Genomic DNA, 14,370 nt, shown 5'->3' with positions numbered 1-14,370 from the left:
CTTTTACATAGTCCTACTGTTTGGACAATGGAAAGGGCTATGTTATCAGGTACTGAGCTCCCCATCACAGGAGCTATGCAAGCTGAGATAGGAAAACCCCTGATCAAGACTATCTGATATGTTGGGGCTGTGTAGAATGGACTCATTACCATAAAAGGGGTAGATATTCATTGCCTTGCTCATTTACCCACTCGTTCATTTATTCGGTCTCCTATCTATTCATTTATTCATTGACTCCACGTTTCCCAAACTGTGCTGTGTGTTGGACAACCTTCATGACTTGGCCACACCCACAGGACATCTGTGCTTAATATCTTCAATATTTATGTTATGTACATGATAACTTCAGTCAGCCTTGAGATTTAAATATATATGTGTATTTTAAAATCAACCTTACTGAGGCATAATTTAACACAATAAAATGTATCCACATAAAGTGTACAGTGCAATGCCTTTTGACAAATATATACACCCACGTCATCACCACCTCATTCAAAACATAGAACATTTCCATCACTGTCACAAGTTCCCTTGTGACATCAGGCCCCTAGCACCTGCCTGGTCCTAGACAATCACTTTATCAAAAAATGCCAGCACTTCTCCAGAGTTTCTCTAGGGCCAGTTTGCACTCCCACCTGAAAATATCCAAACATAAATGAAAAATCAGAGTCCCTTCCACAAACAAAAAGTAACTGACCAAAGTGAGTAAGATGGAAACAAAACAATATTCTCAAATTCTAGCTGGATACCATTGCCTGGGTAGAAGTTCTGGGTCCAAGACCAGTTTTCTCTAGGTAAGAGAGACAGAGAGAAAGAAAGAGTGAAGGCACACAAGTGATCCACAGGTGTCAGAAAGGTGTTACCAGCATCCTTGGAGACCTTCTCCTTGGCCTATTGGAAAATCTGGGAGATACTGAAAAAAGGATGACTTTCTTACAGTAAATTTGTTATTTAATAGCTTATTGCTGTTCACCCACATCATCTTTGGTCCCTTCCCACCGTCACCCCACTGAGGCAGTTCCCATATTTGGGAAACATGGCAGCTCCTCATCTCCCCTCTCATCCACCCACTCATTCATTCATTTACATAACAGGTGTTTATTAGTATCAATAGCTATTCTGAGCCAGCTGCTGGAGCTACGGAGCAAAACTCTCTGCCTTGAGGGTAGCATAGGAGGCGGCACATAGCAGACTGGGAGCAAATATCTGTTGAATAGATTGTTGCGGAATGGAAGACACAAATACCCATATTCTCCTTGATACTCTAAGCTGTCGCTCTAACAAAATCTTCCCAGGGCAATCAAGGAAGTCTTCCCTGAGGAGGTGGCCCTTGAGCAGAAACTTGACCACCTCCTTCCACTCATTTGACAGTTGGGGAAATGGAGGCACAGAGAGGTAAAGTGACTTTCTCAAGATCACACAGAAAGAAGAGAGAAAATGAGGGATGGGCAGAACCTAGGACTCAGGGCCACAGCCCAAGGGCTGGGCCAGGTCCCAGACCAGAAGACAAGACAGCAGGGCTGGGGAGGGGGCTCCTAGGCTCTGAGTCTGGAATCCATTTGCTCTGGCCCAGTAATGTTTTCCCAGGGAGGAGTAGGAGGCCCTGGCCCTGCCCCTCCCTGTCCCCCCTGCCCCCCACCATCTGCTCCCTGTTTATTTATTTATACTTAAGTCTCACCTCCCAACCCTGCCGGGGGCGCAAAACATACCGGCATCCCTGCAGAGAGGGGAATGAGGGGGAGAGAGGCACTGTCAGCCCCCATGGCCAGGGGAAGCCCAGGTCTGAGAGCCCCACTACCCCTGCAGGGACCAGCCAGGATAACTGGGTTCAAATCCCAGCTGTGGGGCCTCCTGGCTGGGTGACCACTCAGTGCCTCTGTCTCCTCATCTGTAAAATGGGGTTAATAATAGTGACTACTATGTTGCCAACCCTTCAATGGGGTGGCTAGTGAGGATTCAGGAATGTGCTTCCAACACTGGCTGGCACAGACAGGCTCACGAGTGTTTCTGTTGTACTTACTGTGTGACCTTGAGCAACACACTAGCCCTCTCTGGCCCATTCCCTCGTTTCTGCAATGTGGCTAGCCGCATGATCCAAGGGGTTCCAAGCCTAAGGTCCTAGGATTTGTGAGGGCTACAATCCCACTCCCCTCCCTGGGACCCTGGCCCTGGCCAGGATGGATAATTTCCTCCAAAATCACTGGACATTGCCCTCCCAAATCCCCTAATCTGCAGAGGAGGCAAAACAACACCTTCCCCAGCCCTGCACGAGGCCAGGGAAGCCCCTCCTGCAATCTTACCTCGGCTCCCAGAACGGTCACCCCCTGGAAGCCTAGTCCCGGCTGCCATCCTGCCATCCGCAGAGGTGCTGCTGTGCTGATTACCACTGCAAATGCAAATCCCGGGAAACAGGGCCCAGCTGCTCATTAAAGATAATTAGCTCAGGGTCTGTCAGCTGCGAAGGCGGTTCAGGCTGGGCTGCTCCCTGGGGCTTTGTTCTTGTGCCACCCTCCACAGGCCCGGCCTCCTCCTCCCCGAGCTGCCGTGGACAGTGGGCATCCACCCCTCCCAGGCTGATTCTCCCCTTTGTCCCCCGTTCCCCTACCTGAGCCTTCATCTCCCCAAGCCCCATTCCCCTCTCTGAGTCTACATCTCCCCTCTGAGCCCCATCTCCCTCTGTCCTGCCAGCTTCCTCTCCGTGCCCCCAGCTTCTCTCTGAGACCCTGTCACTCTCACCAAGTCCCTGTGTAGCTCGCTGAATCCTCGTTCCTCTCTCTGAACCCACATCTCCTTTAACGCCCCTCTTGTCTCACTGAGCCCTACTCTTCCACCCCCATCCCTCTCTCTGAGCCCACTTCCACCTCCAGCCTGTCCCCCCTGAGCCCCCACTCCCTTGCACACCACACACGGCCCAGGTATCCACCTGGGATGCACATGCCACCTAAAGGGCTTTTGGGGGTCACAGAGCATCTAGACACACCCTCTACTCTGGGGTCCACACAGCCCTCTGGTAGCCACAGGGGGGCAGATCTCTGCGAAGGAGAAGGGAGAACAGGCGGGGCTGAGGGGGTCACCTCATCAGGGACTGAGCACCCATCACCCGAGCCTCGGGGCAGAGACCAGCCCACGGCTGTGACTGGGCTCCTTCCAATGCAAAGACTCAGCGGCCCCAGGGGACTTGTGCCAGAAGCCCTCTTGGGTCAGCAGGCCCAGCCCAGCTCCACGTTCCTCTGCGGAGGGAAGGCGAGTCAGGAAGATGGGTGGGGGCTTCCATAACCAGAGAAGGGCGAGTAGTGGGAGTTTTAAGAGGCTGATAGGGGGTTGTGGAGACAGTAACCCGCCTGCTTCACTGCCTGCTGGACCGTGTGAAGCGTGTGCCCTCCTGATCGCCCAGAGGAAACTGAGGCTCAGGAGGAGCTACTGTCTTTTCACAGGAGAGCCTGAGCTGCAATCAAACCAAGCCGGGCTCACTCCATAGCCTAACTTCTTTCCACTACACCCAGGCCTCCCAGGCCAGAGGGAGAGGAGAGCATGTGGGTGAGCCCTGCCCCGTCCCCCTGGATGGCCCTGCCTGGTGAGAGGAGGTTGGGGGAGCAGCAGCCCCAAGGAGGGTGGGACAGTGGGGGAGGGAGAGGAGGCAGGTGTTAGTGGGATCCTCTCTCCTCGCCTCCTCAGGCCTCTCCCCCACCCAAGTGGGCCCCTGACCCCCCCACCCCGTTCTCATCTGGCCTCCATGTGCTCAGCCTGCACCTGAATACACACTCCCCGACGATCTGTCTTGGGCTGTCAGAGGATCAATGGGGCTCCCAAGGCCCTGCCCAGCAGGGAGCTGCAGGGAAGTCCCTACCGAGAGCTGAGAAGGAGAACAGGGACATGAGCCTGGGTCTGGCATCTCGTTGGGGCAGCCCCTGGAAGGCCTGGCTCCCCAGTGGGGAGACCCGGACACTCTTTTGTGTAGGGGCCCCAGCCTGCTTTCCAGGTCTGCTTCACCTTCTAACTTTGGGGACCTGTTCCTTCCCCACTCTGGGCCTCGGTTTCCTTATTTGTGAACGTGAAGGGATTGCATCTCAGGTGGAAATAAGTTCTAAAATCAGCAAGAGATCTTTCTTTGTGTGCAAATATAAAATGGTCTCCAAAATGTTAAGTGAAATAAAGCAAGATGCAGAGCAACGTGTGTATTCAGCCACCTTCTGTGCACTTCTAGCTGTCAAAGAGGTACATGTGTGCATTAGCCCGCCTAGTGTGCATAGAACACTTCTGGAAGGACACAGAAAGCAGCAGGAATAGGGATGGTTCAGGAAGAGGAACTGGTGGCTGTGGCTGGGATGAGGTAGGAGAGACACTCTTACACTCTTTTGTACAGTTGAATTATTGGCCCATGTTCATGTATTCTTTGGTCAATAGGAACTACATTTAGTGCAAAATGTATCATCCTGCTAGGTTGTATGTGGGTAGGAAGTATGACGAGAAGCAGAATATCTGCATAGTCTCAGTGTATCTCCCCACAGATATGTATTAATGACAAAGAGAAAAATAGTAACTTTACTGTAGGCAAAACTGGCAGATCCCACATTAACCCAGTGATCAAAGTGGACATTTATAGCAATGGGGCAAATTGACATCATGTGCCCCTGATAGGAGCTCTGTGAAGTACACAGCATCACTTCTGTCCGCTTCTTGCCTGAAGCACCTGGTCTGAATCTAATCATAAGGAAAGATTAAAAAAAAGATAAAATCCAAAAGAGGGACAATTTACAAGAAAAGTAGCCTATACACATTCAAATGATGTCAAGGTCATAAAAGTCAAATTAAAACTGAGGAGCTGTTCCAGATAAAGAGACTAAAGAGGCATAAAAACTAAACAGAGCATATATCTTTTATTGGACACTGGATCAGAAAAAAAAATTTTTTTTGTTTGCTTTAAAGGACATTAGCAGAATAATTGGCAACATTTCAATAGGTCTAAATGTAGACAATAGTACTGTATCAATGTTAATGTCCTGATTTTTGTATCTGTACTGTGGTTTTATAAGAAAATGGCCTTAGTTTTAGAAAATATACATAAAATCATTTAGCGGTAAAGAGGCATCACATTTGCAATTTACTCCCAGCAGTTCAGACAAAAATGTATGCAGAGACAGAATGATAAAGCAAGGGTAGAAAAATGTTAACAGTTGAGAAATCTGGATGAAGGGCATGCAGGGGTTCTTTGTACTATTTTTGCAAACTTTCTGTAAGCCTGAAATCGTTTTGAAATAAAAAGTCAAGTAAAGACTTAGCAGAACTAACATTTAGTGGGCATATGTGGTATCCAGGTGCTGTGCTAAGTGCCTGCCACACATGATCAGATTTCATCCTCATAACAACCCCATGAGAAAGGTGTGACTATTTCTCCTTTGGGCAGTTGAGGACACCAAGGCACAGAGTAAAGCAATTTGCCCAACGACACCCAGCTGGAAGAAGTGATGCCAGGGACTTTTCTTCAACAACATTTTTTTTTCTTTTAAAGAGAACTTTATTTACCTATTATTTTTTGGCTGTGTTGGGTCTCTGTTGCTGCACTCGGGCTTTCTCTAGTTGTGGCGAGCGGGGGCTACTCTTCCTTGCCGTGCATAGGCTTCTCATTGTGATGGCTTCTCTTGTTGAGGAGCATAGGCTCTAGGTGCATGGGCTTCAGTAGTTGTGGTGCACGAGCTTAGTTGCTCCATGGCATGTGGGATCTTCCCCGACCAGGGATGGAACCTGTGACCACTGCATTGGTAGGTGGATTCTTAACCACTGTGCCACCAGGGACGTCTTTCAACAACATTCTATAGCTCTAGAAATGAAGCGGCTAGGAATCAGAATTCTAGGCTATGAATTGAGGCCTGTGAATTGTTTCCTCAACACTGATATTTTGCTGCTATTGGAAAAGTAGCCTCGATGTCACTACTTACCCTTTCATCAAGCATTCATTCACTCATTTATCTGTCCAACAACATGTATCAAGCACGTCCTCTCAACCAGCCACTGAAACTACAATGGAATGATCTCTGCCCTGTGGAGTGCCCACCACATGCCAGGCTCTGGGTTCGTCAGGGGGACTAAGAGATGAGCCAGACCCAGTTTCTGCCCTCCAGAGGCTCCCTGGCCATCAGGGGAGACCCACAGGTAAGCCAACCAAACCAGAAAAGAGAAGTGCAGCGGGCTGTGGGAGCCCAAAGTAGCGGAAGGCAGGAAGAAGCTTCACTGATGAGCGATATTTTAGCCGGCTTTGATGGAGTGTAGGAGTCCCTGAAATGAAGAAAGAGGGAAAGGGCATTCCTTTTTTTTCCCCCCTTTTTAATTCCCCCTTTTTTTTCATTTAAAAAAATTGAGGTGCGACTTTCCTGGTTGTCCAGTGGTTAAAACTCCGTGCTCCCAATGCAGGGCGCCTGGGTTTGATCTCTGGTTAAGGGAACTAGATCCCACATGCTGAAACTAAAAAAATATCCTGTGTGCCGCAAGGAAGACCCAGTGCAGCCAAATAAATAAATATATTTTTTTAAAAAGATGGTGGATGTTACCCTCATTTTTTTAAATGGAGGTATATTTGATATATAACCTTATATTAGTTTCATGTGTACAACATAATGATTTGATATGTGTATACATTGCAAAATGATCACCACAATAAGTCTAGTTAACGTCTGTCACCTTACATAGTTATAAAAAACATCTTTTTCTTGTGATGAGAACTTTTAAGGTCTATTCTCTTAGCAACTTTCAAATATGCAATACAGTATTATTAACTACAGTCGCCATGCTGTATATTACATCCCCATGACATATTTATTTCATAACTGGAAGTTTGTATCCTTTGACCTTCTTCACCCATTTCTCCCACACCCAATCCCTTAACCCCTTGCCTCTGGCAACCATCAATCTATCGTCTATATCTATGAGCTTTTTTAGATTTTTGTTTTGTTTTTGTTTTTTTAGATTCCACCTATGAGTGAGATCACGTGGTATTTGTCTCTCTCTGTCTGACTTATTTCACTTAGTATAATGCCCTCAAGGTCCATCCATGTTATTACGAGTGGCAAGATTTCATTCATTTTTATAGCTGAATAATATTCCATCATATGTATACCACATTTTTTTTTAATAAATTTATTTATTTATTTATTGGCTGCATTGGGTCTTCGTTGCTGCACGCAGGCTTTCTCTAGTTGCGGAGAGCGGGAGCTACTCTTCGTTGAGATGTGCGGGCTTCTCACTGCAGTGGCTTCTCTTATTGCGGAGCATGGGCTCAAGGCGGGTGGGCCTCAGTAGTTGTGGCATGTGGGCTCAATAGTTGTTGTGGCTCTCAGGCTCTAGAGCACAGGCTCAGTAGTTGTGGCACACGGGTTTAGTTGCTCCGTGGCATGTGGCATCTTCCCGGACCAGGGCTCGAACCCGTATCCTCTGCATTGGCAGGTCGATTCTTAACCACTGCACCACCAGGGGGGTCCCCACATTGTCTTTATTTATTCATCCATCAATGGACACTTAGGTTGCTTCCACGTCTTGGCTATTATAAATAATTCTGCAATGAGGACAGGACATTCTTAACTGAGGAATCAGCACAAGCAAAGGCTCAAAGGTAGGAACAGGTGGGTTTGGGGGGACAGGGTATGACCTGGGGTGACTGGAGAACTGTAAGAAGGGTCAGGAAACAAGACTGAAGGAGCAGCCAAGCCCAGCTGGGAAGGGCCTTAGGTGCCCGGAGTCATTATGGTTATGCCCCCAGAGACCAGCTAAAGACTTTTTCTTGGTGGGGGGCGAGGGGTGTGGCAAATAGAGGCTTGGGAGTGGGAGATGTTATCTTACACCCAGTTACCGGGTGTAAGATAAACTCCAAGGATGTACTGTACAACACAGGGAATAGAGCCAATATTTGTAATAACTGTAAATGGATTGTAACCTTTAAAAATTGTATTAACATTTTGTTTTTTTAATAAAGTAAAAAAATTTAATTATAAAAATAAAAATAAAATAAGATACCTTTCCCTTCCTCTCTACCCTTCTTCCTCCTCTTCCTCCTCTGCCACCACCACCCCCTCCTCATTACCCTCTTCTTCTCCTTTTTCTCCTTTCTCTTTTCTTTTCCCTTTCTTCTCCTCCTCCCCTTTCCCTCCCTCTCCCCCTACCTTCTCCTCTCCTTTTTTTTTTTAAGCTCTTTACTGGAATATAATTGCTTTACATTCTTGTAGCAGTTTTTGAGGTACACCAAAGTGAACAAGCTGTATTTATACATGTATCACCATATCCCCTCCCTCTGCGACTCCCACCCTCCCTGTCCTGGCCCTCTAAGGCATCACCCATCATTGAGTTGATCTCCCTTTGTTATACAGCAACCTCCCACTAGCTCTTTTACAGTTTGTAGTGTATCTACGTCTATGCGACTCTCTCACTTCGTCCCAGCTTCCCCTTCACCCTCCTCTCCTTCTTTGTAGCAGGTACAGAGAACTGAGTTAATCCCACTTCTCAAGTCATAGCTCATTGTCAGCACAGGCATCATTGTATTTTTTTTCCCATTTTTCTCCTCAATCCCCACTGCTCTTCCCCCTACCTGAAACTATGGTGGGCTCACTTGTGTGGGACTGCTACCCAGTGGTGCAAGCAGCATGCGGTGGTGGCAAAGCACAAGGACTCTGGAATTCCACTGTTCAAAGCCTGGGTCCACCTCTTAGCAGCTCTGTGACCTTAGGCAAGTCACTTAACCTCTCTGTGCTTCGGTTTCTTAATCTCTGTAAAATGGTGGCAATGATAATAGTACCTACCTCACAGGACAGTTATGAAGATTAAATGAGTTATTACTTGAGAAACACTTAGAATAGTGTATGTATCAATTAGTCAAATAAACAGCGGATGTACTTGGATGTACTTTCACCCTTGAAGAAAGTGCTTACATTGTAGCCTCTTCTTTTCTATCTACCCCCTCCCTCTACGTGCTCTCATCCAATCTTGCGATGCTCGATGTGTATCCCCAGCCCAGGTCTCACCCCTGAAGTGCTGCCTCCACATTTCCAAGAGGATGTCTATCAGCATCGCAGACCTAATCTGTCCCAAACCTGCTCCAGCCAGCTTCCCCCAACCCAGCCTTCCTTCCCTTCCATCAGACCTAAAAGCTCAAAGTCATTCTGGACTTGTCTCCTGCTCTCACATCCTGCTCTCACATCTTATTTGTCTGTTAGCAAATCATGTTGGCTCTACCTACAAAATAGATCCAGGATGCAGCCGCTTCTTCCCACCATCACTCGCCAAGCCTCCCTCGTGTCCCACGGGGATTGGTCAGCATCTGCTCCACTGGTCTCTGCCTCCACTCCCTTCTCTTCTCCACGCAGTAGCCAGGATTGTCTCAAAGTCAAAATCTGATTGTGTCTCTCCTCAAAACCCCCAGTGAATAAGTGCCATTGGAGAAAAATGTTAGAATAAATGCCCACTCGCTTTCAGTGACCACCAGGCCCTCCAGGATCTGCTCCTCTACTTCCTTCTCCTTGTTCCCCTCCTCCCCTTCCCCTCATTCAGTCTGCTGCAGCAACACCTGCCTCTTTGCTGTGCCTCTGTCACACCAGGCACTCTGCCACCTCAGGGCCTTTGCACTGGCCACTCCTCTTGCCTGGAGTCCTCTTTCTTCAAGTCTGTTCTCAGTTGTCAACTTCTCAGTGAGGCTTCTCCTGGCCACCCTACCCAAAAATTGGTGCCTTCTTCTCAGTTTCTCCCCCTGACTTACTAATTTTTCTTATTTGTCTCTTACAAAGAGAGTGCACATTCCATAGGTGTCAGGATATTTGTCAGTTTTGCTCATGGCTGTATCCCCAGTGCCTGAAGAGGGCCTGGCACACAGCAGGTCCTCTGTAAGGATTTGCTGAATGAATAAAAGACAGTTTCAGCGCCTGGAACTAAGTATAGTTTAGAAATAAATGAATAAATGGAGGAAGTGAAGGAAGACAGCTAGGCTGACAGGCTCAGAAGTCATGCAAAAGAACACCAGAATCCCAAGATGCCAGGGACCCTTCAGGACTCACATTCAGGAACATCCCTCCTAGTCCCTGGGGAGGCCACCCTCCAGAGAGCAGGTACCATCTGGATCCAGGGGCCCACCCATTCTGGACCAGAACCCCCTGAGGATGAGGCAGCTATAAGCACATACCCCATTTCCACAACCCACCCCAGGGCCCAGGAGTCCAGAGAAACAGACGCCCTTTTGAATTTACCATATTTCCCTCCTCTGATGTTCTTGGGAAAGTACAAAGTGTTGTTTTGGAAAGACCCTCCTGTCCCTCACTGGAGCTGGGCTGTGACTCCAAACCTGAGCTTCTGGGGTTTAGTTTCCAGACACCTGGAAGGAGATGCAGGGGGAGAGCTCTGAGCTGCCGAAGCACAGCAGGACCTCACTGGGCCCTGGAGCTGGGCCAGGGAGCCAAATGGGGGGAAGCAGGACATTTTAAAGCCATCAGGGCTGAGAGACAGGGGGCTGGGGAAGTGACTGAGGACACCAGGAGGCTCTCGCTGGCAAGGGCCTACAGAAGAGTGGCTGTCAGCCTTCCCTTTACCTTCCTCTCTGCCCTGTCCTTCTCTTTCCTCCTCCTCTGCCCCCCACCCGTCTCTAAAGCCGGGGTACCACTGAGGCAGGGTGGGTCAGTGGTTAAACCGTCGGGCTGTGGAGCCAAGTCTCTTCTGGCTCAAATCTCACTCCCTCATTTGCTAGTCCCATGACAAGTTACTTAGCCTCTCTTTGCCTCAATTTACCCCCTGCAACAAGAGGAGAGTAATAGTGTCTACTTTAGAGGGTTGAATGAGAAAATGTATATGCTGGCTTAGAACACTCCTGTCACATAGGAAGGGCTCAGTAAATGGTAGCTATTTCCTTTCAAATAAAATCTCCTGTGGAGACCAAGCTAGGACATGGGGGAAAGAGCAGGGGCTCTACTGAAAGCTGAAGGTCTCTCCTCTCTATCTTGTGATGGCCACTATGGCCCCTCTCAAAAGCTGAATGAAAGGCACCCCAGAATTGGTCTAATGTTTTTACCATGCAGAAGGGGCAATTGAGGCCCAAAGTGAGGAAGCTATTTTCAGCCATTCCTAACACACTACTTTTCGTTGAGGGCCTACTGTGTTATAGGCCCTATGCTAGGGGTGTGGTGGGGGTGGGAGGGACTGGGAGGAAAGCCCACCTCATGGAGCTACTCTCCAGCTCAGGGAAAGGACCAGAGAAATGAACACTGACCAACCACACTAAATACCGGAAAGAAAAATCTAGGGGGCACTAATAGAGACCAGCTTTGGGGAGCCCTGGGGGGACAGAGAGTCCAACAGCTAGGAGGGGTGATAAGCAAGGTGACATTACAGCTGAGATTTCAAAGAATAAAAAGTTGCCATGTGAAGAGAAGTAGAGGGTGACTAGAAGTTACCGACACTGTTGTTTGTAACAGCAAAACCCAGAAATGACCCAAATGTCTACCAACATGGAGTTCTAGATAATACACTGTGGTTTATTAATAGAATACTGTATGGCAGCCCCAAGGACCTGTAGCTGCCTGCCTCAACACAGATGCATCTCCAAAGCATGTCATGGAAGAAAAAAAGGCAGGATAGGATACATATTATAAATACAAATGTAAGTATTACGTCTATACACTTTTGAGAATGAAATACAGTACTATACATTGTATAAGGATGTATGTTGATAGAATAGTAAAAGCTAAAACATTCCTGAGAATAATAAATATCAACAGAGAGGTTTCCTAGGGGTGGAGAGGGGGACTGTGTATTGGGAAGGGATATCAGGGGCCTTCTATCTATTCTGTGTAACAAATAACCCCATAATATGATGTTTTAAAACAGCAGCAGTCATTTATTATATCTCACAGCTTTTGTGGGTCAGGAATTGGGGAGTGATTTAGCTGGTGGTTCTGGTCCTCAGGAGTTTGCATTCGGATGTCAGCTGGGGCTGCGTTCATCTGGAGGCCTGACTGGGACTGGAGAATCTGCTGCCAGAGGGGTTCGTTTGCTTGGTGGCAAGTTGATGCTGGTTGTTCGCCAGGGGTGGGAGACAGGGGAGAGGAGAGGGGCTCAGTTCCTCTCCATGTGACCTGGATGCCATCACAGCATAGAGAATGGACTCCAAAAGTAGCACTGACAAACAGACATCTGGGCTGAAGCTGTATCCTTTTTAGGACCTAGTCCCAAATATTACTTCCACCCTATTCTCTTCATCAGTCGCTAAGCCCTGCCCACACTCAAAGGTAGGGGGAATGAGGTGCCCCCTTTTGAAGGAAGGAGTTTCAAAGAATTTGTGGACATATTTTAAAACCACTACATTCACTTGGGACTTCCCTGGCCGTCCAGTGGTTAAGACTCTGCGCTTCCATTGTGAGGGGCACGGGTTCCATTTCCTGGTGGGGGAACTATAGATCTTGCAAGCCACAGGGTGCAGCCAAAAAAATCCCCAAGAAACAAAAAACCACTACACTCTCAATTGTGTTTAACATTTTCTTCCTTAAACTGGGTGATAAGAACGTAGGGTTTTGCTATATTATTCTCGGTATTTCTTTGAGTGTTTAAAAACACAGCTGGAGATGGGGAGTGGGGAAGGGGAGCAGTGATGGGTGAGTGGTGGGGAAGGCAAGGGCCAATGAAGGCAGAGAGGTGGGCAGTGCCCCAACCACGCAGGGTCTTGCTGGCCAAGATCCTGTCTTGGGTGGGACAGAATAAGAACCCTGAGCATGTCAGAGTGGGCTCCACTTTCCCTCTGAGCCCCCGCACATGTCACAGGCCCGTCTGGAGAAAATGATTCCAATGTGGATGGTGATTCCTTCTCTGAACACACCTCCTGGGTGCCGGCTCTTCTGAAGTCTCCCATCCACTCCTGTCCCCTGACACCTGGCTCTTTTCCCACGAAGCATCCACTTGCATTAGTTTCTGCAATATACTTCCACAGAGATATTCGTTTATGAACATATATGCGGATACATACACTTTTACTCCACCCTCCAATGGAGGTATATTATACACACCTTTCTATATCACTTTTTCTCCTTGTCAATACACTTTGGAGATTCTTACATATTAGTACATGGAAAGCTTTTCCATCTTTCCCATGGCTTTGTTGTCATGTGAATGCCACAATTTATTCAACCAACCCCTATTTACAGACATTTATTTTGTTTACTTTTATTACTATGTTTTAAGCTTCAAATGTAGAGAATTGAGCTAAACAAAAAAACACTCCTCTGTTCACTGCCGATTGTCAATCTTGACCCCTGTGTGCCTCTCCTTTGTTTTATTTTTCTGCCTCTATTCCCTTTTATCCCATTTCCCCTTCCCATTTTCTGCACCTCTGTAGACCCATTCTGATGGGTTCCATGTGTGTTCTTTGGGGTGTAACTCTTCTTGCAGAACATAATGAACACAGCGTGCTTGTGTGTGTTGTTGCTCTCTGTGTATGCATTTTTAATTTATTCGTGCTCTAGTGTTCATTCCCTGTTTAATATCAGTCCAGCTTGCGACTCAACCTGTGACTTTTAATTGCTGACTAGGACTCCTTGGTTTGCATCCACGTTTTCCTCTCTACTTTTCCAGTGATAGGCCCCTGGGTGGTTTTTAAGTCTCTACCACCACAACAGTACTGCCATGTCCTTGGATGGGCTGGCATGAGAATTTTGTCTGGACACATAGGAGTGTAATTGCTGGTTCATAGGGTGTGTGTATTCTGGTTATCTTTTGTATGACAGAAAAAAATTACCCTCAACTTAGAGCCTTAAAACCACACTTTGTTTTGTTTGTGATTTTGTGGGTCAGGAATTCACAAAGGGCTTGGCTAGGCAGCTTTTCTCTGAACCATGTGGTGTCAGCTGAGACAGCTGGGGCTGGATGTTCCCTTCCAAGATGGCATCTTCACTCATGTCTGCAGCCTTGATATGCCTGCTGCTCGCTCCTTCTCTCTCTCTCCCCACACACATACACACACTCCCTCAATCTCTCTCTCTTTCTCTGCTTACCCACCCTTGGCATCTCATCCTAAAGGATACCTCTCTATACCTGCCTGGACTTCCTCGCAGCATGGCAGTCTCACAGTGGTTGGACTTCTTTCACAGCAGCTGGCTTCTCCCCAAATGATCATTCCAAGAAAGAGGAAATGGAAGCTGCTAGTCTTTTAAGATCTGGTCCTAGAAACTGACACAACATCTCTTCTGCCATAGTCATTGGTGAAGACAGTCCTGGGCCAGCCCAGACTCAGAGAACAGGTGCCTAGACCTCACCTCTCAATGGGAGCAATGTCAAAGAATTGGTGGCCATCTTTTACACACTCTGATATACATATTTAACATGACAGATTTTTCTCCAGATGGCAGCTCCAGTCCT

Source organism: Hippopotamus amphibius, chromosome 12 (assembly GCF_030028045.1).
Source record: "Hippopotamus amphibius kiboko isolate mHipAmp2 chromosome 12, mHipAmp2.hap2, whole genome shotgun sequence".
In the NCBI taxonomy this organism is placed as follows: Eukaryota; Metazoa; Chordata; class Mammalia; order Artiodactyla; family Hippopotamidae; genus Hippopotamus; species Hippopotamus amphibius.
Note: the sequence above shows the minus strand (reverse complement) of the source record.